Source organism: Lissotriton helveticus, chromosome 4_1, assembly GCF_964261635.1.
Source record: "Lissotriton helveticus chromosome 4_1, aLisHel1.1, whole genome shotgun sequence".
NCBI classification, from domain to species: domain Eukaryota; kingdom Metazoa; phylum Chordata; class Amphibia; order Caudata; family Salamandridae; genus Lissotriton; species Lissotriton helveticus.
Window position 1 is genome coordinate 1,778,099,656 of NC_136063.1, and position 26,914 is coordinate 1,778,126,569.

The window sequence follows — 26,914 nt, forward strand, 5'->3', positions numbered from 1 at the left end:
ATGAATTTGCCAATAACTCCTGCATGCATCATTGTATTGTGATGAAAATACACACACATATAAAACTTGCCATTTTCGTTTCTCTGATATCAAAATCATAGCAGAATAATGATATTTTAAACACAGGTTCAGATTTCAAAGAACCTCACCAATCCTGCCTGTACTAGAAGTTTATGAATGTAAAGCAGTTAGCTCTGTCCTCTACGGTGCTGAACTTTGGGGCTTTGAGAAGTTGACACCATTGGCCCTTTCAGAAAACAAGTTTTTTCGTAACATCATTAGCCTCCCGCAGAGTTCACCTTTAGTACCACCAAGATATGATCTGGGAAGGAAAGCTATTGTTGATAGTGCCAGGTTACGCCCTATTCTATACTGGCGTAGGCTTTGGACGACACCTGAGCTTTCTGCACACGCCGCAGGGTTTTTAGGTGTCATGAAATCTGATTCATTTCATAAGATTTGTTGGCTTGCCCACTTAAGAAACAGCTTGGCAGCTCTGGGCATGCAAACTCTTTGGGATAGCCCTACGGAAGCTGCATTTCCTTCGAAAACAATTTTGAAGGAAAGATACTGGGAGCAGATTGCGTATCAGACATGGAGTGGTGTTGATTCTTCCAACATGGCGGGGGACTTCATAGGGGCAAAAGTATTGCCCAAATTTGAACCTTATTGGGACATTATTACTAAGCCTGGAGACAGGAAGCTCTATTTTCAGCTCAGAGCCGGTTCTTTTACCCCTGAAGGCTTTAACCTCTAGATGGTCTGCTGTAAATACCACTAATATTTGCCCAGTATGTGAGAACTCTGTAGAAACTCTTGCACATTTTCTTTTTGCCTGCCCATTGTATGCAACCCCGAGGCGTGTTTGGCTCACACCAATGTGTAAGCAACTGGGTACAAACAGAAGCTCTGTTGCTGAGAGATTGATATGCACTTTCACCACGTCGTTTATCTCAATAGCTGTAGCCAAATACTTGGGATGGGCATGGGTTTTACGGCAGAATTTTATTCGAGGTCAATTGACTGTTTCGAAATAATGTGTGTTTTTCTTTGACCATGTATTGATTCTTTTTTAATCGATTTTATTATTCTCTTGAAAATTCACATCAAATGTTTTTATCTATTCTACTTTATGAAATATGCTGCTTATCTCCCCCACTAGGGAATAGTGTATGTAAATATCTTTCTATTTGGTGTTCCAATAATGCTGTTTTAAATTTGGTTTTATGTAATCCTGTATGACCCATGGATAAATTGTACTTGGCTAGCTTTTATGAGTTTTATCTCGAATAAAGCGAATTTGACTGACTGACTGACTGACTGAATGCGGTTCCTCTAGTAGTGCAGTCTAGTAAAAAGGAGAAATGTGCACCATCCAACGGCAGGAGACGGTAGTGGTGGAGGGGTACTAGGAGGGTGGACGGGGAGACATCGGGGATCCCGCTATTGCGGAACTAGGGCCCTCACACACCCAGCAAGCTAGGTGTCATGCTTCATCATCTCGACATGCTCCTTGTTGGGTCGGCGCTGCATTACCAAAAGGGCACCCGCAAAGGGGCTCTTTGTCAGAGATCTTTTGTTCTTTTGCCATTTAATGAAGTAGGGGTGTGTGGCCCGTGTAAGTGTAGATACAGGTGAAGTGCAGAGAGTGTGTTAAAAAAGGTTAGATATTCCAAATGATATCTTTATTCCAGTTGGTTATCTACCTCATTAAAAATGTGGAGCGTGGCTGCTCCCCTGACGTGAGGGTTCAGTTGAGGCTATGCTCATCTCTTCTCGGTCAACATGTTTCTTGCACTGTGGTTGCTAAATACCGTGGCAATTCTTTAGGACCTTAAATGTGAAAATCTATCTGCACTCAAATGGTGCAGCTAATTGCTAACTACTTCTGGAAAGTACTATATCCAGTGTCTCCCATAGTGCTGGTCGAAGACCTTCCTGTAGCGGGTATGTCTCCTCTGCCTGTAAGGCGAGTCACTCAGACACTTCAGAGGATGGTGTCATGTGCGGTGCAGGACGGCAACGGCTCACCTACCCTCTTTGCCACTCCTGCATGCTTTTTCCTTCTAAAAACATTGAGGAAAATCTTCTCTTTCATAGCATATGAACTTCAAAAGACTGTTGTAGTGGCACTAGTCCTTTCCAAATTAGACTACTGCAATGTGCACTTTGTGGGAATTTATGAGGCACAGATGAAGAAGCTGCCATCTTTGCAAAATGCAGCAGCCAGATTGCTCATGAACATCTCCAAGGGTTGCCCCACCACAGATGCCATTAGAGCTTTACATTGGCTTCCTGTCCTGCCAAAAGACGATTTTAAGTCTTTTTGTCTGGTGCACAAAGCTCTCCATGGAGGCATTTCTGGGGGGATACAGAAGCTGTTTACTAGGTACCCTCCTCCCAGAACACTTAGATCATCTACGAAGGGTCTCATCTTTTTCCCGAGGATCCGTAAGGCAAGACGGGGGGCCGCACCCTGTAATATTGTGCGGCCAAACTCTGGATTCCGCACTGCGCCTTCAATCAAACCTTCAGATTTTTAGGAAGGAGCTGAAAACCTGGTTATTCTCCATGATCTAATGTCTTACCTGCGATGCTCTCAGTTCCATGTACGACAGTCAGCGCCAAGAGGCCACGGCATTTGTGGGCTTAATAAGTAATAACTCAACTCAGCTCAACTTAACACATCATTCTTCTACCTTTACTTTCCTCAGTGTCTGTAATATCCCTACACTGATTAATCTTCCCAGTACATAGAAGGTCTTTCCTTCTTTCCCAGTCTTGAAGTGGTCCTCCTGATGGCCTGCTTGCCATTATTCAGGCTGGGGAAATCCCGCCCTAGTAAGTAGAAAGAAATTCATAGCAACTTCTGAAATGTATATACCTGCCCCATTCCTCTAGCAAGATACAGACTCCCTTTATCAATGAGGCAAATTGCTTTGCCAGCTGGAAGGCTTAACAATTATCTTCACCCAGGTGGGCAGTTCAAAGACACATTTCATTAGGGGAAATGTCAGAAAAATGATTTGTAAACATTTATATGAAAGAATGCAGCAGGTTAAAAGTGACATTTGACTGAATTCTGAAGCCACTAAAATGTACATAAGAAATTGACTCTGATCTTTGTACCCTGTACGAATCATATGTTATAACTCAATCAATTTGAATCATAAATGGCACATTTTGAAAAAAACTCTAGTCTATTCATTTTAGAAAGTTGTAGTATATTTTTGTACTTGGTACTCCAATGAAGTAAAAGGACATAGCCCATGAAGAATTAGGCTATCTACATATTTGATATGGTCCCATGTGCCAACAGGACTACCTGTACACAAGTGAATGAGTGGGTAAGACAACAATTTTCCTTGCTCAACATACACATGTACATATGTGTTTTAATGTCCAACAGTAGTAGTAGTAGTAGGAAATTAACTCTATTCGGTATCTGGGTACCATCAAAGTGCACATGTGCATAAAAATTACAAAAGACATTTCATAGAGCCGGTATAAAATATGTTACAGCACAGTTCATTATAAGAGAGGCACCACCATTTAGAATTCCACTTTCTTTGGACATTATTCATATGCCAGATGGAAAATAAATCAGACAAAACTATGTGCAAAATTGAGCAATAAATACTTAAAAAGATACACAAAAAGAGCCTAAAATACTACCTTCAGCAATATATGTTTAAAATCAATGTTAAAAAACAAGAGAGACATTAAAAGAAGACCTAATCATTTGGGGGCACAGGCAATGATCTACCACGTTTGTACCACATTTGCTCGTAGCAAGGCTATTACTGGTGTTGTGTAGCTCCTGAGTATTCTAAAGGCCACTATATATTTTGTGACCTTCAGATTTTTGCATACAGGAATAATCAATTTATGGCGTGCTAAACGATAGCTCGGGCAGAAGAAAAATATGTTAGCTTCTTCTTCATCTGCCAAGCCACAGGCCGAACAAGTGCCAGCACCAAGAAACTTAGGCCATTGACTCGTTGGAGATCTCAAAGGCCTCTTTGCTAGAGGGGAGGAAATAAAATTAAAAAATTACTCATTACAAGGGAACGGCTTAATATCTAAAAATCGGTTTGTTCGTTTGCCAATTGAGTGGGTATTTAAATGAATATCTCGGATATGGATCCAATAACTTGCATTTTTTATGGAGGTTTCGAGCGTGCACCTAGCTTGGGCTATTTGATCCCTATACCTTCAAGGACAGCTCACCTTAATAATTGTTTAGCTTGTTACAAAGGGATCGAACCAGGAGATTTTTTTCCACAGAACTGGTATCTTGCTGGCAACATCTTTATTTAAAAAATGTGTATGTTTAAAATTGGAATTTCTTGCACATTCGCATTTTCGGAATTATCCAGTGAGCTAACAGAAAGCCCATGAATCTGGGACAGCAGTGCTTGATTCGTCAGAATTTCGGGCCAGGAGACATAGCGTCTGCAGGTACAGGATATGGTACCTCTGTGTAGCATTTATTCAAGGATCTTGCCAATAAAACTCCACCCAAAGAAACCACCAGGGTGTAATGGTCACTGTGAGTTCATCCATAAAGTTTCATATCATCCAAAAGTGGCCAGAGTCTCAAATCCAAAATGACAAAATCAATAACAGTTGCATGGCTACCTCTCCTAAAAGTAGGGCCTCGATCAGGGTCAGATCTAGTGCGACCATTACCTGCCCTCAATCCTCTACCCACTACTATGGAACCAAGCTTAAGAACAGTTTCGGTGAAGTTTGTTTGTGGTTTGCCCGTTAGTGCTCTGATACCCCACTGCTCAGCCTCATCGTCTGTGACTTTACTAATATAGGAGGATGGTTCATAGGATGTGTTTAAATCACCGGCCAATATTACTTTTGTGTTTGAATAGAAAGAATCCAGCTCTTTATCAATAATGGACAAAGTGGGTGATTCGATACTAGACACAGTGGATCTTACATATATATATTAAAAGGCCAAAACTAGTCCTGATGGTAACAAGTCAGTGATCTCTATTAAGTCTAAACATGATATCTGTATCAGCATGCATGACTTAAATACATTGGGGCAGATTTATGAAGGCCTTGCGCCGCCGGTGCGTCACTTTTTCCGATGTTAAAAATGACGCACCGGCGGTGCAAGGCCTTCATGAATCTGCCCCGTTATTCTTAACAAGAATCATGACACCTCAAATAGCTCTTCCATAATGATTGACGAGTTTAGCTTTAACACTATAACTGGTAAACCCATCAACATTTTTTTTCAGTTGCCCAGGTCTCCTGAAATATACAAATGTCATGTTCACCAATATATAACAACCACTCTGAATCATCTTGTTTAGAAGCAATACCTGCCAAGTTCCATGATATTAGATGTATACCAGTGTATGGCTGGGTGCCTGTGCAACCTATTACATGCAAGGGGCCTGAATTAGCATCCAGAGGTATAGTAATTATATGTTCTGTCCCACACCCATCTTCCTAGTTGCCGCTAACTAATTTATCAGCTGGTCAACTCAGGCAGGTAGAAGCATCAGGTAAAATTTCCCCTCCATTTCTTTTAGGAGACACACATTTTGTCAGTCTCGGCACCCCAGCATCACTCCTCCCCTTTTCTGCCTGATTAATAGGCACATTCAAGAGGGACGTTATTGTTCCTAGGATTTCTACACAAGATAAAACACAATTACTCTGCATGTGCATTACACTCAGTCAATCGACTGCATTCAGGTTTGAGTTAGAAGCTTGATGACCAGCTTATGAGAATACGTTTTTGGATTGCACTATAGAGCTTCTCAAAGGTCTTATAGTTGGAAGAGACAGCTTTAATCTAATTCCCATTGCATCATTACCAATAAAATGACAGGTCCGGATTTCAAAATTATGAGATTCTCAACTTGCTCGCTATCACATAAAATAACCTGGATGCAATCGTAGACTGATTTCTGAAGGACACTGTGAGACACTCAAGATATCTGATCTGATTACAGAGAGACACACGCCTAATTCTAAGCCCGAATATTACTTTGTTGATTAATCCATAAGTATCTTCATTAGCTCCTGCCTTACGTTTAGGCACTCGAGTCATATAAATTACATTGCTAAAGTCTCAATATGACTTTCTTTACAAGGAATCGATTGGAGGCATTGATGAATAGTCTTGTTGTAAATGAGTAAATTCATGTTGAACACCCCGATGAGGAGGACAATTTATGTTGGCACCTGCCCTTACTCTCTTGTGAAAATTACCATCCACTGGTCCGTGATCATATTATTAGAGGCTGTCCAACAGTAATTTAAAAAAGCTCTCATTCCTTTTTTTGTCCAGAAAATTTCTACCACAAAGTTTATACTCACTATTGCAGCTCAAACATTGTTAATGATCATGGTGGAGATTGATAATCCACATGTTGCAGTCTAATATCAGTGCAAAGGTCAAAAGCCAGATGTCCAAAAGTAAAAAAATAAAAAATGCTCATGGGTGCTACCTTCATACCCACACAGCATGGATGAACTTCTGAGAAAGGTGCGTGGAAATTAACATTTCGTAGTCCTACATGTCAAGACTATTCCCTAGAGATCTTGGTCCTCCCAGGGAGCATATTACATGTTACCCCTGTTAGTGACATAGACTAAATGCCTCCCACTTGTACTTTGATCCCCATTCCCCCCTCAAATCCCAATTGTAGAACCTGAGGATAAAATATAAAGAATGATTTTACTGATAAGTTTGAGTTCCCTTCAATATTAAATTCCCAACTGACCACATATAAACGTCGAATCACCTGAAGATAATTCCCACTAGATTGAGGTAATTTTGTAGTAAAAACATTAGTTAGATAACTGCACCTGTTTAAACAATGAGTATGTTTACAAACCCCATTTTGTAATATGTAAAGCATTACAACAGTAATACCACTCACCTCCTACAAAATATTCTCCACAAATCTAAATGCAGAGACCTGTGTCTCCACCTCTCCTATCTCTTCTCCATGGAAGATTCTGCACACATATGCCTACAACGTAGGTGAGAATGCACAAGGGACAATGGGGAGTCCCAGAAAAATAGGGAATGCGTATGACTAAAAGGAAACAGTTTAAGGAAAAGTAAGAAGAGGTTTAGAGAGCTCAAATGAGGGGTTTGGGAAAAGCCTTGCTAATACAGGCACTCACCTACAACAAATAAGAAAATGCCTACTCGCTAACTACCCTTCTAAAGTTGCTACAGTCCAAAAGGCCATAAAACAGTAATTTACTCAGGTGTGCCACATAGGATGCAGTGAGCTCCCCTCATGCCAGGGCTGCTGTGGAAGGCAGAGTCTGTAGATCACACAGATAATCTGTAGATTGGAGCAGGGCATCCTCACCATTTGGGCCAGGTGCTTCCTCTTTCTTATAGCTGTTGTAAAAAATAAATGTTGTATCGCAAGTGCGATGCAGCTCCAGCAAGGCTCAGGGGTGCCCCATCTCCACAATGTTGCGTCAAGACCTATGCCTGCTTAAAGCAGGGGCAGGGTTTTGACGCAGCTTTCTCCTATCTGATTGTAAATGCGGCACACCATGGGTGGCAGAGCAGCGGTGCACGTTATCTGGTGCATGCCTGGGGATGTGCCATTTAACATAAATCTGCCCCTTTACATTTAAGTATGTGCTGGGGACACAGAGTCGGTGAGGCTTATCCAAGGTTAAGAAGAGATGAGTCCTGTTCACTGAAAAATTAGACATAGGCTTCACCTGCTCAGCATCGCTGGACATGGCTAAATAATAGCTGCAAAATGTTACTCTTGTTAAACAATTTTACTATTATAATCTCTGAGATTTGTCTCTTACTCTGCAACATCTCATTGTTGTTATCTTTCTTTAAAGATAAAGACAACATCAACATGAGCGACAATCAGCAATCAGTTGATTTTGACCTCATCATTAAACTTGTAATTGAAACATCAGTGGATGTTGATCCCTTGGATGATTTAAATCCTGAGGATGAAGAAGAACGTGATGAGGATGCAGATTTGTCCGAATTATATGACATAGGGTGGGAAGCTGACCTGCTTGATCCTATGGAACTATAAACATTTATTTTTAAAATTTATAATAAATAAAAAGTAAAAATGTAAACCGTTTAATTTAAAAATAAAGACACCTTCAAAAACAGGTTATGTGTAGTGTCTTCAATAAAATATTAAAATATGCTCATAAAATTAGATCAGATTCACATATAAGATAGCACAGGTAACATGAATATAAATTCCATTTCTTTTCTACTATTTCTGTATTCTAAAATTGCCATGCACTAAAAAATCTTATATGTAAAAATGTAAAGTAGTGTTTTAAGTTTTTGATTACTGTTATTGATGTACTGTTGGGTAATAGTGGTTAATAACATTTTTTAATATATTTTACCACAGATTCAACTGCAGATCATTTCAACATTTCACCATGCCAACGAAAGAAAGACTAAGAAAGGCTGCAAAACGTCAAAGACAGCAGGTGATTGAAAAAAAGCAGCAGTCCTCTAACAAAAAGATTTGTCAAGTCAACAAGAAAGCACCGGGTAAGAGTACAAAAACATTCATAAGAAATATTTGTAGTAAAAAAAATATTACTACAGAAAATGTTTCAGTCCAGAAAAAGAGAAGCAATTCAAATGGAAAGGAAAGGCCAATCAAAAATGTTACTGCTAGAGCAAGAGATAACTCTGTGCATGATAGTAGAAGGAAACAACAGTTTAGGGACATTCGTAAACGAATGTTCCGCAACAGGATAATTGGCAATTTGTTAAAAAATATTAAGAAAGGTCAACAGAAAGTGGTTTTTTATAAGAGAAAAAAAAGTTGAGAAAGTTATTGATCAGGCATTTGAAATTAAACGTAAGTAATTTTTTTTGATAATCAATAGAATTAGGAAGCTAAACAAGGCAATTTATGATTTCAAAAGAAATAGTAGATGGAAGAGAATAGTTAATCGTAGTAATTTTTGTGAAGTTTTTTCTGGAGAATGGATGCATAGTTCAAGCTGTGAGGCATTTTTTAATGAGGAGAGTTATTTCCAGGATAATGATTTGGTGCATGCAGTTGACACCAGTGGTCATGCTTATGAAGTGAAAGATGGTTGTCCAGTTGAAAAAGAAAAACTTGTGACAACAGAGGCAGAAGAGGTGTTAGGTAATGAGGTTTTAGGAAGACGTGCTAAGGGTCCTGTGTACACCTGGAAGTGTAGTAGTATTTGCAGTGTGCGACAGGATTCCATCAATTTGCTTTGTGATTTTGTACGGTCATTTAATAAGAAAAGTTTGAAGCAGAAAATAAGGTTGTTGCAAGAATTAGATCCTTGCAGAGTGAGAGAAGTGACAGGTTTGCATGGTCATTCACTGGCTTGTCTTTCCAGGAGAGTATGCCAGAGTGTTTTTCATCATTTCTGGATGCTAGCAGTGCATCATAATAAAGTGAGGAAATTAGTTAGAATGTTGTATTATGCTAAGAGTCCAGCAATTATGCTTAAAAAATTATGTGCTGCTCTTTTGCATGGTTCTGAAATAGATGTGAAGAATATATGTGAAGAAATTGAGTTTTGTTACTTTGGAAGTAAAGAGGAGAATGTTGAAATTGACCAAGAAGAAGCGGGTAATGTAGAAGATAGTGTACAGGTTTCCAGTACAGATAATTTCCAGAGGGAAATTGCCACGTTTCAGGTCAAATCAAGTGAGAGGCCAAATTTCACTTGTGTGTGTTGTCGACACACTTATTATAAGAATCAGACTAAGTTAGTGGATTTATATGCAAAAAGTGAAAGGGAAAATAATAGTGAATGGAAGGATTTCGCAACATACTTGATGGTAGAAAATTGTTTTGATTTGGGATTGGATCAACGTGTGTGTACTTATTGTTGTTGCAAATTAAATCAAAACCAGATGCCTGCTAGAGCAGTTCATAATAATCTGGAATTGGTTGAGATTCCTTCTGAATTGAAGGATTTAAATACTTATGAATCTATTTTGATTCAAAGTATCCATCCCTTTCAGGCTATTGTAAGAATGGAGCCAAAGACAGGGAAATTGCCTCCATCAGATTTACAGAGAGGATTAAAGGGAAGAGTTGTTTATTTGCCTCTAGATTTGAAGAAAAACATTAACACAATTGGAGTAGAAAAAGTGGACGAGGAACCTCTGGTTATCTTAGTTAATGGGGTTCCGACAAAGAATAAGAAAATATGGCAAGATTTAGTAGATGTTAGGAAAGTTAAAAAGGCAACATTGTATTTGAAAAAAAATAATAAATACTATAAGAATGTATATGTTGCAGAAGAGGAAGTAAGTGAGGAAGAGGATAGCGATTTGTGTGCTGGTCAAATTGAGAAAGTAGAAACTTCTACTAGTGAAGAAATATATGAACATTTTAGTGTTCATCCTTTGCATTCCAAGGAAGTCATGGGGAATGCTATTGAGTTGTTTCAAATGAAACAAGCCAAAGGGAGTCCCATTAGTGTTTGGGAGGAAAGTTTGGAAGCTCGGTGTTTCCCACAGCTTTTTCCAACAGGTCAGGGAGGAAGATATGATGAGCGACCTCATCAAATTCCTGCTTCTGAATACTGGACTTTGCGATTGTATGCAGGAGATGCTAGGTTTCGACAATGCATTCCTTATTTGTTTCATCTCCTGTTTGAAAGCGATCTGTCTGGACTGTCATATGCAGTGAACCACATCTTGAAAAGTGGTATACACATGCAAAACATCTCGGCAAGTGACTTTATGGATAAAGTCAATGTCCAAGACAGTATTTTGGATTCTCACCTGATTAATCTCATGGCGTGTCAGCGTGGTACTAATGAGTACTGGTACCGTCGTCATGGTGATTTAAAATGTATGCTGAGGAACTTAGGTACTCCCACATGGTTCCTCACTCTGAGCTGTGCCGAGTATGGCTGGGAAGACTTACTTGAATTTCTACGAGAGGCAAATGCTAACGTAGAAAACATCGAATTCAAGACACCCGGAGAACTGTGCTCTTTGGATCCAGTCAATGTATGTAGGTACTTCAATCATAGATTTGAAGCTATGATGTCTTTCATCATGAATAAGAAGAATCCACCTCTTGGAGAGGTGTTGGATTTCTTCTGGAGAAAGGAGTACCAAGCAAGAGGTGCTCCTCATATACATATGTTGCTGTGGATCAAGGATGCACCTAAATTTGGAACGGATCCAGAAGACTCAGTGATGAGTTTTATACAACAGTATTCTACGTGTGCTGTTCCAAACGCAAAGGAGAAGAAAAGCCTAAGAGAAAAAGTTCTGCGTTTCCAAAGCCATCGATGTGGAAAGTACTGTCGTCGTAAATTCCGAAACAAGGACAAGTTCTACACCAAATGTCGTTTCGGCTTTCCACGACCGGTGATTTCTAAAGGAAGAGTAAACAGTTTGATGTCTTCGCTGCGACATAATGTGATGAAGAAATCACCTAAAAACACATACAATTTGAAGAGGAACGAAGAGTCCAAGTACATCAACGACTACAACCCGGTGATTTTGTCCATGTGGAATGCTAACATGGATATACAGTTTGTGGCTGATAACTGTATGGCTGTGGCTCGGTATGTGACGTCTTACATCACCAAAAAAGAGAAGACAGAATTGAAGGATATGTGGGAGGACATTTCCCATGAAAAGAGCCTCAGCAAGAAGTTGTACAGTTTCAGTCTGAAGATGTTGTCGCATCGAGAAATCGGAGCGTACGAATGTTCTGACCGGTTGTCTTCAGCAAGTCTCTATGCCAAGTCCAGGAGTATCATTTGGGCGAGTCTTGGTCTTGCTGCAACGCGTAATCGAGTTCTCAAACCTGTGCGGGAAATTGAGTATTTGGCGGAAAAGGAGCCAAACAGTACCGACATTTTGAAGACCAACATGTTGGATACATATTCTCCAAATCGAAGCATTCACCTCGAGAATGTTTGTCTGTATGAGGTTCTTCAAAATTACATATTCAAGAGGAACATCAAAGAAGATACTGAGAAAGGAGTGTATGCTGTAATAGGAAGTGAGGGATGTCTGGTCAAGCAAAGAAAATGCCACTTGGTAAACCATCGAAAATTGAGTGGCGAATCTCCTGAAAAAAAGGAGTTTTTCTATTTAGCACTTTTGCAACTTTTCAAGCCTTGGCGTGCAGAAGAGGAACTGCTTGGAGATTTTCTCTGTTACGAAGACTCTTTCAATGCCGCCAAGGAGACCATAGAATGTCCTGCTTTTCCCAAATATGTACAAATGTTGAATGCGGAAATTGAGCAGGAAGCAATGATTGCAGCCGAGATTGCCAGAGACAGTTCTCAGGACAGTCAGAGTTCTGCTTCATTGAGTCAGGATCCACTAGGAGGACCTGTTATCGAAAATGAAGCTGCCACTGCTATGAATGAAGTGGAAAGAGCCATGGCACATGCTCAGGAGGATGCGGTTAACTTAGAAGAGTTGGAAAGACAACTCAACGTTGAGCAGAGGAAAATATATGACGAAGTTACCATGCAAATTGATCATGGATTAAGTCATGACAAGAAAGAGTGCTCATGTACGTCGTTGAAGCCTGTCCGACTGTACGTGAGTGGAGAAGCGGGAACTGGAAAAAGTTTCCTCATTAAAGCAATTTCATGCTATTTGCAGGAAAGGACAGAGTCATCGCTGTCTTGTGTTGTCACCGCTCCAACTGGACTGGCAGCACATAACATTAAAGGGATTACTTTACATCGTTTACTGATGCTGCCAGTGGAGCATGACAACAAATTACAATATCACAAGCTATCTGGAGATGCTTGTTTTGAAGTTTCAAGAATCTTGAGGAAAATGAAACTTCTTATCATTGACGAAGTAAGCATTGTTTCCAATGTCATGCTTGCCTTTGTGCATTTGAGAATGCAAGAAGTTCTCAAAACAGAGTATGATGTGTTATTTGGTGGCAAACACATCATTGTTTTCGGAGATCTTCTGCAGCTGACACCAGTGAAAGGGCAACCTGTGTTCAAAATGCTCACGCATGAAGATACCCGGAAGTGCCTAGGCAGCATTGGCAACGTCAATATATGGTTAAACTTCAATTATGCTGAACTGCATGAAAATATGCGTCAGGCGAAGGATGAAGTTTACAAGACTATTCTACAAGATGTTAGAATTGGAAAAGTGACCGAGCATGGGAAAGAAGCTTTACATGCACGATTACTGTCAAATTTATATCCAGAACAAGATGTTGTGCCTGAGAATATTTTTCAGAAAATTACTGAGAAGAAATCTGGAATATGTTTGATGCCAACTCTTGCAGAATGTGCCAAATTCAACAACAAAATGTTGCATTTAGAAAAGCAAGAGATTGTGAAACTGGAAGCTATTGACAGAGTAGAGCATATGGGATCAACAATTATTTTGTCTGAGAATCTGAAAACAAAATTGGATTCATTAGAGAAGAGTATATCTAAAACTGCAGGTTTTGAAAAGACTCTGAATGTGTGCTTGAACTGCCGTATAATTTTAAGAAGGAATTTACATGTTGAAAGAGGTCTGGTAAATGGATCAATGGGTAATGTTGTTGATTTTGTAAAATACAGAAATAGAGATGGAATTGAATTTTTAAAAATTAAATTTGATGGCATTGAGGAAGTACAGCTAATTGGTCGTTGTTCTGCTAGATTTTTGCTTGTAAAAGACTTATATGTTCGCCGTAAGCAGTTTCCTGTTTGCTTGGCATATGCGGTGACAATCCATAAATCGCAAGGTTTAAGTGTAGACAGTGCATTGGTGAATATTGGCAGTTCTGTGTTCAAGGAGGGTATGGCATATGTGGCATTGTCACGAGTTAGAACTTTATCGGGATTGTACTTGATTGAGTGTGATGTCACAAGCATTTGTGCGGATCTAGATTGTGTTAAGGAATACAATAGGTTAAGAAGAGAGTTTGCGCCACATTTGCCTCAATATCCTTTGTTTGAGAAACGTGTGGTAGGCCGGAAACGAAGAAATGTGACCAATACTGGGGAGGTTGTAGCAAAAAGACGAAAAGTCGATGAACCTGAAATTATAAGCAGAAACAAAAAGGATTCTGTTGAAGATGTTGTTGGTTTTCAATTTGAAAACAGTTCTGGTGTCAACTGCTATGCTAATGTAGTGGTTAATGTTTTGTTTTCTCTAGAAAATGTAAAAGAAGAGATTGTGGTCAATTCTGATCAAAGATTTTGCAGTTTGTTAAATTCTGTGTTAGAGAAATGTAGCACTGATAGAACAAACATAGAAAGTGTGTCTGAAATTCGAAATCTGTTAGACAGATGTTCAGGCCAAACACAATTCTCTCAAAATATTCAGCAAGATTGTCAGGAGTTTTTAATGTATATGCTTGATGTATTGCATGCTGAAGGTGTAGATGTAGATCAGCTGTTTGGGCTTTCTTATCAATGGCAGCATGACTGCGAGAACTGTATGGTATCAAGTACTACTAGTGTAGACTCAGAAAGATTTATATATTTAACTTTGCCAGACAGTAAATCAGTCTCCTTTAATAAGCTAGTAAAAGCAGCTGATCACAACATGGAGTGTAGCCAATGTAAATCTGAAATGATGTCCACATTATTTATACGAACATATGGCCAGTATGTCATTTTAATGTTCCAACGATGTAGGCCTGATGGAACAAAATTGACAACTTTAATTAAAAATTTTGTGGCTTCGCAGTTGTCAATATCAGGAAGGACTTTTGTAACTGCAGCAATTATATATCATGACGGTCCTTCAATAACATCAGGACATTACACAGCTTATTTAAAGTCTAGAAATGGCTGGTCATTTTGCAATGATTCTGTTTTAATTTTCAAAAAAAAATTGCCGTATGACCTTAAAAACTCTTACCTGGTGTTTTTAAAACCAAAATTTTAGGGAAAGAATCTCGGGATGTGCTCTGTGGAATTTCAAGAAGTTCTAATGGCTCCTACACGATTTGGCCTTGAGGATAAGTGTAGTTCAGAGACATAACTTCTAACCATAAGACTGGACGTCATGGAGAAATAAGTGCACTTTGAATGAGTTCAGAAAAACTATTTCTTTTTATAAGCTAATTGAAGCAGCCAATCAAAACATAGAGTAGAGGGAATGTAAGTCTGCAATGCTGTCTACTGTTTTACATTGCTTTGTGATTAAAAGTGATGTAGAGAATTAAATAATTGTAGTAGTCATAGAGGTAGTGTAAGTCTGCTTCATAGTAAGCAGTATCAGTGTCATAGGAAATGTAGAACATGACTGAGCAAGAAGGGGAAGATATTACTATTCCAGGATTGTGAAAATGTTCTTCAACATTTTAATTCTGAAAGTTGCAGAAATGCCAAATGACGGGATTGGCTTACAAGAAATCCAAGAGTTATAAATGGCTCTGACAAGATTTGGCCTTGTGGAAACTTGTGGTAGAGAGCAAGAAGTCATTTATTGCATGTAACATGTTTTTAAAAACGATGGAGGTTTTCTTTCAGAAAGTGGCGGGCTGAAAGTAATAACAGCACAACAGAGTGTAAGCTGTTCATAGGACATCCTTTGACGTCATGGAAAGTAAGTTAACTTTAAGGAGTTCTGAATTCTGATTTGTTATGTTGTATGGGTTTTTTAAACACAATCATTTTGATTGTGGTTTTTTTTCCCCGCTGTTATATGATGAATACCTTCAAGTCACTGTTTTTAGTGAATTTTGATACATTCTGAGAACAGCAAAAATAAACCATTTAACATGTATAATTAATTCTGTACTGTTTGCATTTATGATGTATATGTAGAACTGTGTAGGAGGCATGGAGAAGGTGAGGCTTCTGTAAGTGTCAAAGTTGTTGCATGCAGTGCTGCACTTCTGCGTACTCTTTCATATGCTGGACTACATCTGCACAATAAGATACCTAAGCAAAGGAAACACAAGTGATGTGATTGTGAAATGAGCAAAAGAAATTGCACGCATTTCAATTACATCACCTGTGTTTCCTATCATTATGAATCACATTGTGCAGATCAAGTTTAGGTCTGTCCAGGGAAACAGAGGAGGTTTGGCCTTTGTTCAAGAGTGCAGTGGACATGACTCACTTCATTGGTAGGCCTGCAAATGTATTATCTTCTCTGTACTCTTCAACAACTCTAAATTTCATCTGCAACCCTGAGTAGGCCTCACCTCAAACCAACCTCTGGATAGGACACATCTTATTGGCATCCTGAAGCAATCATTTAAAATTTTAGTGTCTTGCGACACTTTTCTGAGACAACAGCAATGCAAAAGATGCACCATGTTTTAAGATAGGCCTCACTTCATCTGCATCAAGATACTGTTAGTTTAAAATGTATATCTTTAGGACTGTGTAGGGGGCCTGGAGAAGCAGAAGCTTCTGTAAGTGTCAAAGTTGTTGAAAAACTGTTTGTCCTTCAATCTTTTCCCTTGTCTTTTGTAATTTTTAAATACATGTTGTAATATTTTTCAAATGTTTGTTCTCTCTTTCACAGATTGAAAGTATAAAAACAAAAAGTGAGTAATTTAACGACAATTATAAGGTAAATGTTTTGTACTCTTTTCGTTACATTTCTATCACATTTAACTTCTATTAGTTCCACTGCTTCATTTCTTTAACCCTCAGTTTCCTGCCTTTGCTACTTCCCTCATTCCTTTCTCTATTACCTACTTACTCAACTCCTTCCACTCTTTTTCTCAGTCCCTCTCTTCTCATAGTTCCTCACTCTTGTTCACTCACTCCGTCTCTATTACTCTTAGTGTCTTTGACTGATCACTCTATCACTACTTGTTCATAATGCTTTCTCTGTGTAGTTGAAGCACACTAAGGGGCATATTATGAACACAGCCAATAAAATTATTGCTGTTTTTATTGGCAGAAAACTGGTGCAAAAGTGGTTTTAGCGGCAGTTTTCTGCCGCAAAAGCGGCTTTAGCGACACATTTCTGTCGATAAAAGCTGCAAAACTTTTATTGCCTATGTTGATGATATGGCTCTATGTTACTTACATTTCTTTGCTGTTTCAATTAATCTTTTTCTGTTATTTTTTGTTTTCTGTTTTCTATTTTTTCTCTCTGTTATTCCCCATGTTTTAATCTTATTTCGAACATTCACTCACATTCTCCAAGACTCTTCTTTGTTATTGTTCTACTCTCTTTTTTTTTCTTTCACTTCCTTATCTATTTTGTTTTTCACAATTATACCCTCTTCCGTCTTTTCTTCGGTAAATAGATCTATTAAACAGTATCTCTTCTTTACTCCCTATAGCTGTCTTTCTTTTAACATCACTCTCTGTTTACTTTCCTTATACTTACTCTTTTTTTTTTTTTTTGGTTAGCTCCCGGTCCGCGTACCGGGAAGCTAACCGGGAAGCGAACCAAAAGAAATAGAGCTTGCCAGAGTGCTAAACATTCTAGCAATTTTTTTTGAAAGGGTAGGTAGTTCTGAAAATAACTTTTTTTTTTAATGTTTTTGTTGTTTTATATTTTTTTTAATTTTTTTTTATTTTTATATTTTTTTTGTTTTTTTGGGGGGGGGAAACAACAAAAAACAGGCATTGAAAAGGGCTCAACAGGAGCAAAAAAAAAATTACTGGGGGCGGTTAGGGCAATTATGATTGTCATAAGCCAGGTTGATGGCATTTATACTCATATTACCACATGCTATCAACGCACCACAGTGCATACAAGTATGTTTCATGTGGCCAAAATTCTCTTGGATGTTTGGCACAGTTTCCCGTGCCTCTGCTGGTGTCAATGATATTGACGATCTTGACCTGGCCACAGGAGTTGATGTTGGATTTTCTTCCATATCCCGTATTTCCGCCCGGCTGTAATTCAGTGGATGCCACCTGGTCATGTGCCTATGCATGGTATAGTTCCCATAACTATACTTTTTATCAGTCCCTCTTGATAATTTATCTTTGCAGATGAGGCAGGTGACATACCTCGCATTCACTTTCTTTTGCCCTGGAGGGATTGGATAAAACTGCCAGATGAAACTGGCTTTCCTATGGGAAACCCGGGGCATCTCTTCCAAGAACTGTGGTTCTTCTCTCTCCTCTTCCTCTATTTCTTCTTCTTCCTCCTCTGTGTTGGTCATGACCTGGGGAGGTGGTCCTCTCTTCCCATGAGGAGGTGGAGGTGGTGGTGGGGGTGCACCAGCTGAAGCAACTACTGAAGCCATTTCTCAAGTATTAATAAAGGTCTTCCTCTCTCAATGATGAAAGTCAGAGTGAGGAAAGAAGGAGGGGTTTTCATCATTTGGGAAAAACAATAGTTCTCAACCAATGAAAAGTGTTATTTTTAGGTCACCTGACCTAGCCTTACATGATTATGAAACCAAAAGTGAAATGAACCAATGAAAAGTGTTATTAACAAGTCACATGACCTGTTATGCTTACGTTACGCGCTCCGCGCTGCGCCCCGGATAGCTTCCGGGTCGCTGCGCTTCGCGCCTCGGTCCGCGCCCCGGGGCACTTCCGGGTGCGCTAACGCGGTACGTCATAAGACGCATTACGCGGCAACGCGATACGTCGCGCTTTCGCGACGCGTCATGATGTTGATTTCTAAAGCGGCAGTTGCGCAAACGGAATGTTTACCGGTTCGCGGACCGGGTCGCGGCATTAATTTGAGCTAACGGAAAGCTTTCCGGTTCGCGGACCGGGAGCGAAACAAAAAAAATATTTAAAAAAAAATTATTAATAAACATATAAAATATATTTTTGGATTTAAAGAAGAATACATTTTACAGCTATAGATATTAGCTTTTAAAAAACCAATGAAATTCACTGAAAAAACCATAGGTTATAGACCATATATAGTTAGGAATTAGCATTTACAAAACCTTGAAAATTCACTGAAAAAACCATAGGTTATACACCATATATAGTTAGGAATTAGCATTTAAAAAACCTTATTTTACTCACACAAAACCATTGAAATTCCATATATAGTTAGTTGTACTAACTATATATCGCGCACCCGCAATCCACTGCTGATCATGTCACATATTACATCATTCATGACATGGTCAGTGACATCACTGATGACATCACTGATGACATCTCAAATGACATCACTGATGACATCACTGATGACATCTCAAATGACATCACTGATGACATCACTGATGACATCTCATTTGACATTACTGATCACATCACTGATGACATCATTCATGTGATAATACGATGAAGCTCTTCAGACTCTAATATAACCTTAGATACACTCAGTGTAAACAGACACTCACAGACTGTCACTCATCCATGGAGTTACTCACACACCTAGTCAGTCATGCAAAGAATCAATCACACCTCCATTTCCTCAACTATACAGTTATACACACCTTACTTATTCAAACATATACTAACACATATTTACTCTCTTATACAATCCCTGATACAAGTTCACAATGATCCATACAGCCACTCACACATTCACTGGCTCTTTTGCACAGTTATTTATATATGTCAACTCTCACATGTACTGTGTTTTACATATGTACTTACTTTGACATGTAGCACTGAGATATCCATTCACTCACCAATACACTGATGCACACAGTCAACCGCCCATACAGCTGTTTCCACATGCACTTTTGAACCCATACATCTAGTGAATTAACTGCTCACACATCTATGCACAGAGTCATACACCTCCCAGCCACCCACACACACACTCAGTCTCCCATACAAATACTTGGGCAACCAATCAATAACCCATATAGTTACTCATATAGCTACTGAACAACACATGCAGCAGTTTTCAGAACAACAGACATAATGATGCACAAATTAAGACAGTTTAGTCACTAACCCATGCACTCAGTGAGACACATTTAATCACTCATTCATACAGTCAGTCATGCACCTACTAAATCCTTCATCCAGACACTTATACATCCACTCATTCTTAAATATGTAAGACATATTTTAACTTTACAGAAAAATACAGTCACTGGATGTTGTCATCAGTGATGTCATTTGAGATGTCATCAGTGATGTCATCAGTGATGTCATTTGAGATGTCATCAGTGATGTCATCAGTGATGTCATTTGAGATGTCATCAGTGATGTCATCAGTGATGTCACTGACCATGTCATGAATGATGTAATATGTGACATGATCAGCAGTGGATTGCGGGTGCGCGATATATAGTTAGTACAACTAACTATATATGGAATTTCAATGGTTTTGTGTGAGTAAAATAAGGTTTTTTAAATGCTAATTCCTAACTATATATGGTGTATAACCTATGTTTTTTTCAGTGAATATTCTATATAATTAACTTGAATAATATTGCTGCCTCTAATATACACTCTACATACATTCCCCAGTGTGTGACAACAGGAGTCGCTACCCCTTCTCAGTGGTAGAATAGCCCAAGCAGGGTAAGACTTAACAGCACCCATTGAATCTTGTATGTATGCCTCACATGCGTTTTTACTTTTTAGACCTTGACTTGCATGGTTTGTGTTTGCCTTTGTTGAGTTACTATCATCACGTGTGCCACCTTAGGAATGGCAATATGACTTCAATTGATGCCATGTAAATGGTATTTCATATATGAGACCTGTCTGCCAATTTGTTTTTTTCCTAGGTGACATATGAGAAATATACAGGAAAGGAAGGTTCAGACCTTGCCTTGGTTCTTTCACACTAAGAATAAGTGAGGGAACTTTTTTGAGCCCTGATGAATTCCAGAGACCAATGAATAGCTACAGAGAGGAAGAAACATGTTAATAATTCAGAGGAACACCAGGGACATTGCCCCCAATAGCATCTACTAATTATACTTTATAGAATTGGTATATATACCTAAGGTACCATTTAATAAAGGTAATAATTGTGGTATACATTAGGGTATTTTTAGTTTACAATTGGATCCCCACGACTTTCAGCAGAAGATTCTTAAATCTCTGGAACTCCCTTAACAACTGGAAGGTCAAATTAACCCTGGTAGTACCATCTTACCTAGGTGGGGTGAGATGGCTTATGAGGAAGCGTCCCTCAATACGTGCGGGTGGACTCCTCATCCGATATCTCAAAATTCAGGGGATTTGAGGATCGCCTATGTTAGAGAACACTTAGGCAGATAGAGAGGAGTACATGACCCCCTCCACCTTAAAAGGTTGTACTGCACCCTTTGGTGATGCCGCTCTAATCAGGAGGCCAGCCAACTAGCTTTGGGTCACTGTGGGGTCCTGAGTTCAACAGATACAAGTCAAGTCCTTCTCACCCAGGTAAGAGGGCAGCAGGCAGAGGTTCAGCACAGAAAGGCAGCAGTCCAGTGGAGTGGCAGCCCTTTCAGCAGCACAAAAACTATCTTACAGAGTATCCACAGGTCCTGAAGGGTACTGAAGAGTTGGTGCCTGTGGTTGAATATTTATACCTGGCCCTTCATTTATAGAGTTTCCCTTTGATTTTGAAATGCCCCCTGTCTTCCCTGTCCTGGCTCCAGACTAACAACAGTGAGTATGCATCCCTTTGTGTGGAGGCAGTACATATCGTACTCAAGTGAAATAGGGGTTTGCTGATTCCCAGCTCTGCTCTCTCTTCCTGCCAGTGTGGGTCCATCCAGGCACGTTCTAATCTTTGTGGCAGTCTAGAAGGAATACACAAACCCCAACTGTCAGCTGCACACAGTCATGTGACTCAGAGACAGGCTGGAGACACTAATTATTATGATGATGTTCTAGTTGTTCATCTGACGACATCATTGTGGAATCAGGACCGACAAGCTTCTGGTCAGCTGTCCTGACCACAAAATAACAATGTAACAACACATGGCGCGGTTGCATACTCCCATTTCCCGGTGGGTGCTTGTGCTGCAGCTGTAAACTGGCCATAGCACAAACTTCCATACGGATATGGGAGATTGTGTTCATCCCTGCATCGTGTGGCAGGCAGCCGATGGTGCCTTACATATGGTGCAGGGATGAACAGGGGCGCCCCAAGCTAGCTTTCCAACAGGCTTTCAATGTCAGAAATCCCGGCTTGGATAGCCTGTGTGAAACCGATCATCGTAATGCCAATGGCAGAAACACCATTCATTGGGGTTACAGGCCAGTCTCCAGAATGACAGGCCAGTTTTAATTCTGCCCGCCTAGATTGTAATTTAGCAGTCGGAATTGAAACCGACAATCTCAGTCAGAAAGCCTCCAAACTTAGGATAGAGATTGTAAATGGCGAAAGCAGGAAAATGTAAACTTTCAAAAAGTGGCATTTTCAAAATTGTAATTTGAAATCTGACTTTATAATGAGAGGATTTTTCACTTCAAAGCCAAAGACACCAAACATGATCTGGTTACCTGTTGCCATTCAGAAGTTAAACCTTATTAGATGTAATAAGGTACCTCCAACATTATCATTTGGGAATGGTGGGCTTTGCAGCAGTGAAAAATGATTTTAAGAATTTTTAACTACCAGGACATCTAAATACACTGCACCTTACCCTCTGGGATGTCCAGGGCCTACCCTAGGGTTAAGTTATATGTATTGAAAGGAAGGTTTTGGCTTGGCAAAGGTTTATTTTGGCAGGTCAAGACAGCAGTTTGAAACTGCACAAGTAGGTTGCAATTTCAGACTTGAGACATTTTTAAAGGGCTACTTAAATGGGTGGCACAATTAGTGCTGCATACCCACTAGTAGCATCTAATTTACAGGCCCTGGGCACATGTAGGATCACTTTACTAGGGACTTGCAAGCAAATACAATTTGCCAATTGTTGATAAGACAATGCTACCATGTTTTAAGCAGTGAGCACATGCACCTTAGCTCTAGTTAGTAGTGGTAAACTGCAGAGAGTACTTACGCCAGCAAACAATGAGGTAAGCAAAAAAAGGAGGGGTGAAGGCAAAAGATTTGGGGAAAGACCACCCAAAGGCTGAGAGGTCTAGCACTTCACAATAAGAGGCCTCCACAGTCAGGTGGAGTTCTCCATATGGTAAAGTATGGGGATAAAGTGCCTCTACTTCACCTCATGGGGATCTTCGCCTGGTGACAGAGATCTCTGTATGCATAAGTATAGATAAAATGTAAAATGTTTATTAAACCAGGAAATATTTAGTACGCATAATTTTAAGTTAAATATTTATGTAAACTAATGTAATATATTTATTTTAAATGAAGAACAAAAGAAAAATTATACAGTACTCTGTTTTTGGGTGAATGTAATAAATTTGAGTATTTTAAAGTAAAATATTTTGCTGAATTTCAAAATTTCAAAATAAAAAGAGTAAATTCCGTCATGAATGCATGTCTTATTAGTACCGACCCTGGACCCCTCCAAGTTAGAGAACTTTAGACCGATCTCACTGCTCCCATGGACATCTAAACTTGCAGAGGCCCACGTTAACAACATTTTATCCCAGCACATGGATCATAATAACATCCTAGACCCATCCCAAAACGGATTCCGGCCGGGACATAGCACCGAGTCTGCCCTCTTGGCCACGTCGGAACATCTACGGACGATACTGGATGCCGGTCAAAGTGCTGCGCTGATTCTGTTAGACCTCAGCGCAGCCTTTGACACGGTCTCCCATAACATTCTTCTAGATCGTCTGGCCAATGTAGGAATCTCTGGTCTTGCCCTGGAGTGGTTTCGCTCCTTCTTGAAAGACAGATCATTTAGGGTGTCTGCTCCCCCTTTTCTTTCCCAGCCCCACCCCATTGGACAGGGTGTCCCCCAGGGCTCTGCTCTTAGCCCATCTCTTTTTAACCTATATGTACAACCACTCGCTGCAGTGGCTAAAGCATGGGATCTCTCCTTAGTGTCTTACGCAGATGACACGCAACTAGCCATCACTCTCACTGAAGGCCCTTCCACCACGGCCTCAAGATTTAAAGATGGTCTAGCTGCCATAGCCCAGTGGATGACGGACAACTGCCTGCAGCTTAACGCAGACAAGACGGAGGTGCTGCTCCTCGGTAAGAACACCAACTACTGGAACGAGCACTGGTGGCCCTCGTCACTTGGCACTATCCCACCTCCTAAATCCCTGGTCAAAAACCTTGGTGTCTGGATGGACGCCGCACTTAGCTTCCAGACCCACACAAAAAAAGTGGCAGCTACCTGTGTGGGCCTGCTAAGGAACCTTAATCCTATACTTGGATTCTTCGACCCCAAGACTCGCCAGCTGATTGTCCAAGCCACAATCCTCTCCCGCTTGGACTACGCCAATGTACTGCTACTGGGCGCAAACAAAGCGGAAATCGCACGACTGCAACGCGTGCAGAACACTGCGGCAAGAGCCTTAGTTGGTCTCCCCCGCAGATGCTCAGCCAGAGCCACTATTCGAAAACTGCACTGGCTCCCCATCGAATCACGTATCCAGTTCAAAACACTCACTATTATTTTTAAGATACTTAAAACTGGACGGCCAGAACTACTTCGCCCACTTCTAACACCTTATGTGCCACAACGCAACCTTCGCTCGTTAGGTCAACACCTTTTGACTGTCCCCCGGATGAAGCTTGCCCGTACTGGCGGACGCTCCTTTAAGGTGTTGGGAGCCAAACTCTGGAACACCCTTCCTCTGCACATCCGCTCTTTGGATAACTTGACTGCCTTCCGCAAAGCCGTCAAAACCCATTTGTTACCCTCTCCCTAGCCCCCCTGGCTCTCTCCCTCTCTCCCCTCAGGTGCTGACACGGTCTTCTTAGCGCCGGGACGCCTCTTTACTGGGGCAGCTGTCGCGCTTTACCAAATGTTAACATAACATAACATAACATATATAATTATTAAAATTATGTATAGAATTAAATAAAGACAATTTAGCTATACAAAATGCTGATGTTGCAATGATCTGCAAATTAAATAACATTATTAAAATATTTTAAAATAAACATATTTTAAGTTTACATACTTTTAACATCCATTGTTTTATATATACGGGTGTTGCAGTATCAGTGGCGGCCATGTTTTGTGCTGGACTTCCTAATGTTGTTTTTGAGCAGTAGTATCTTACACTCAAATCAGGCTCCATCACCTTTTCCACGATGTGGAGACTTGAAATCTACACTTTTGCATAACTTTACATACAGAGTTTGTGAATGGTCAAAGGTGGTAAAGGTATTCAAAAGTGTAAAGGTAAAGTTACATTCATAACTTACAAGTGCAAATTACGTTTGTGAATAGCCTCCAACATGTTACTACATGTTCATGCCATGTGTTATGGAACTGTTTCCTAATTGCATGTAAATAAGAAAAGAATAAATATGAATACATAATAGTAACTAATATGAGTAACACTTGAAAATTTCACTAATTCATACTTCCGTTTTTTTTTATCAATTAAAGCAAGCAGGCGTTTTGCAAACCTTAATTTGCCAAGTTGCTTAATGTGTTAAGTTATTTTATAGATCTTTTCTTTTCTTCAAACCACTTGCTACAAATTCTGCCGCAAAATTTTCAGAACTAGCAATGATTTTAACATCATTCAGTAAAAGGAATTCTGAATTTCTCACTGTAATTATTCAGTTATTCAGATAAAATCAATTCATAATGAAAAATGGTGCAGGCATTTCTATATAACAGGGCTTAGGATAGAACCTGATAGATTATAAAGCTGTGGTAAATAAATAATTAATTACCGGATCTATTTTTCAGAATAATCAATAAACAGGTAGCTCAATAAATAAGAGTCAAGATTCGAGGTAGCTGGAGTCTACAGGCTTTAATTAGGCATAACAGGACAGGAACAGGACAGCCTGCATGGGAATGGGATGGCAGCTGCCGGGGGCAGGAATAGGCTAGTTTTTAATAACAGTGCACAATATTTATAGTTAAACAAATACATTACATTCAATACAGTAGGAGTAGCAGTAGGCGTGGTTTCGTAGCAGTCACGAAAGATAAGGCATAAAGTGGGTGTAACAAGAGGCGTGTACAGGGCGTATACATAGACATGTGATGTAAACGTAACAGAATATGTCATAAATGGGGCGGAAACATGGAGGGGGCTACCTGAGCAGCTGGGACCTTTAACCTAGTGGTGCGCACAAACTGGCAATGACGTGTTACTAGGAGGAACTGGGGGCTATGACTTCTGCACTAGAAGAGGAGACTAAAGTCTGGAGTGTCAGAGCGACATGTACCCAGGCATATCTAGTATCTGGTGTTTAGAGTACATGTTGATAGAATCCAAAAGTTATCAGGGCAAAGGCTAACAGACACTAAGACTGGTGCATGCATAATTCTATATGTAGTTCGTGTGCGAGGAATATTCTATGAATATTAATACAGTATTTCTCTTACATGGAGACATAAAGGCTAGACCATGACGGAAACTATTGATGCGATTCAGTAGCTTAGGAATGCAGAGAAGGAGGGCTGGACTGATAACTGGAAACATAACATACTCTTGGCAGACTGGGAGGCAGAGCCAGGCCGGGCCGGGCACTGCGAGGCATGGAGTAAGTGAAGGGTCAGGGATACAGGTGGGGGCTGTATCGCTCCTCGGAGAGGGTTCAGGAGACAGGAGCTGAATCTGAGTCCGGGCCCTTTTGAGGCCTAGAAACGGGGACAATTCAATGAATTAACGTGCACACTGTAAAACGTGGCAACGTAGTTTTACATAGGCCTAATATTCGTTGCTTTCACGAGACTGGAAACTGACATACTAGAGATGGACACAACTGTAATTGCGTCTTTAATCGATCAGAGGGGAATACATGCATATCGATCATGCACATATAGCATAGGATGGGGAACACGTAGGCACATACAACATGGCAAAATTTACTTTTCCACATTCCCTCCTTGTGCCCTACGTTTCCATCAGGAAACATCAATATTCATGATACCATCTATCATTTCATATAGCATCATTTGCTCGTCTCGAATTGTCTTGGAACGGGATTTAGGACGGGACTTAGGACTAGGAATACAAGAGGTAGCGCACATGCCGCAAATCGCAGGGC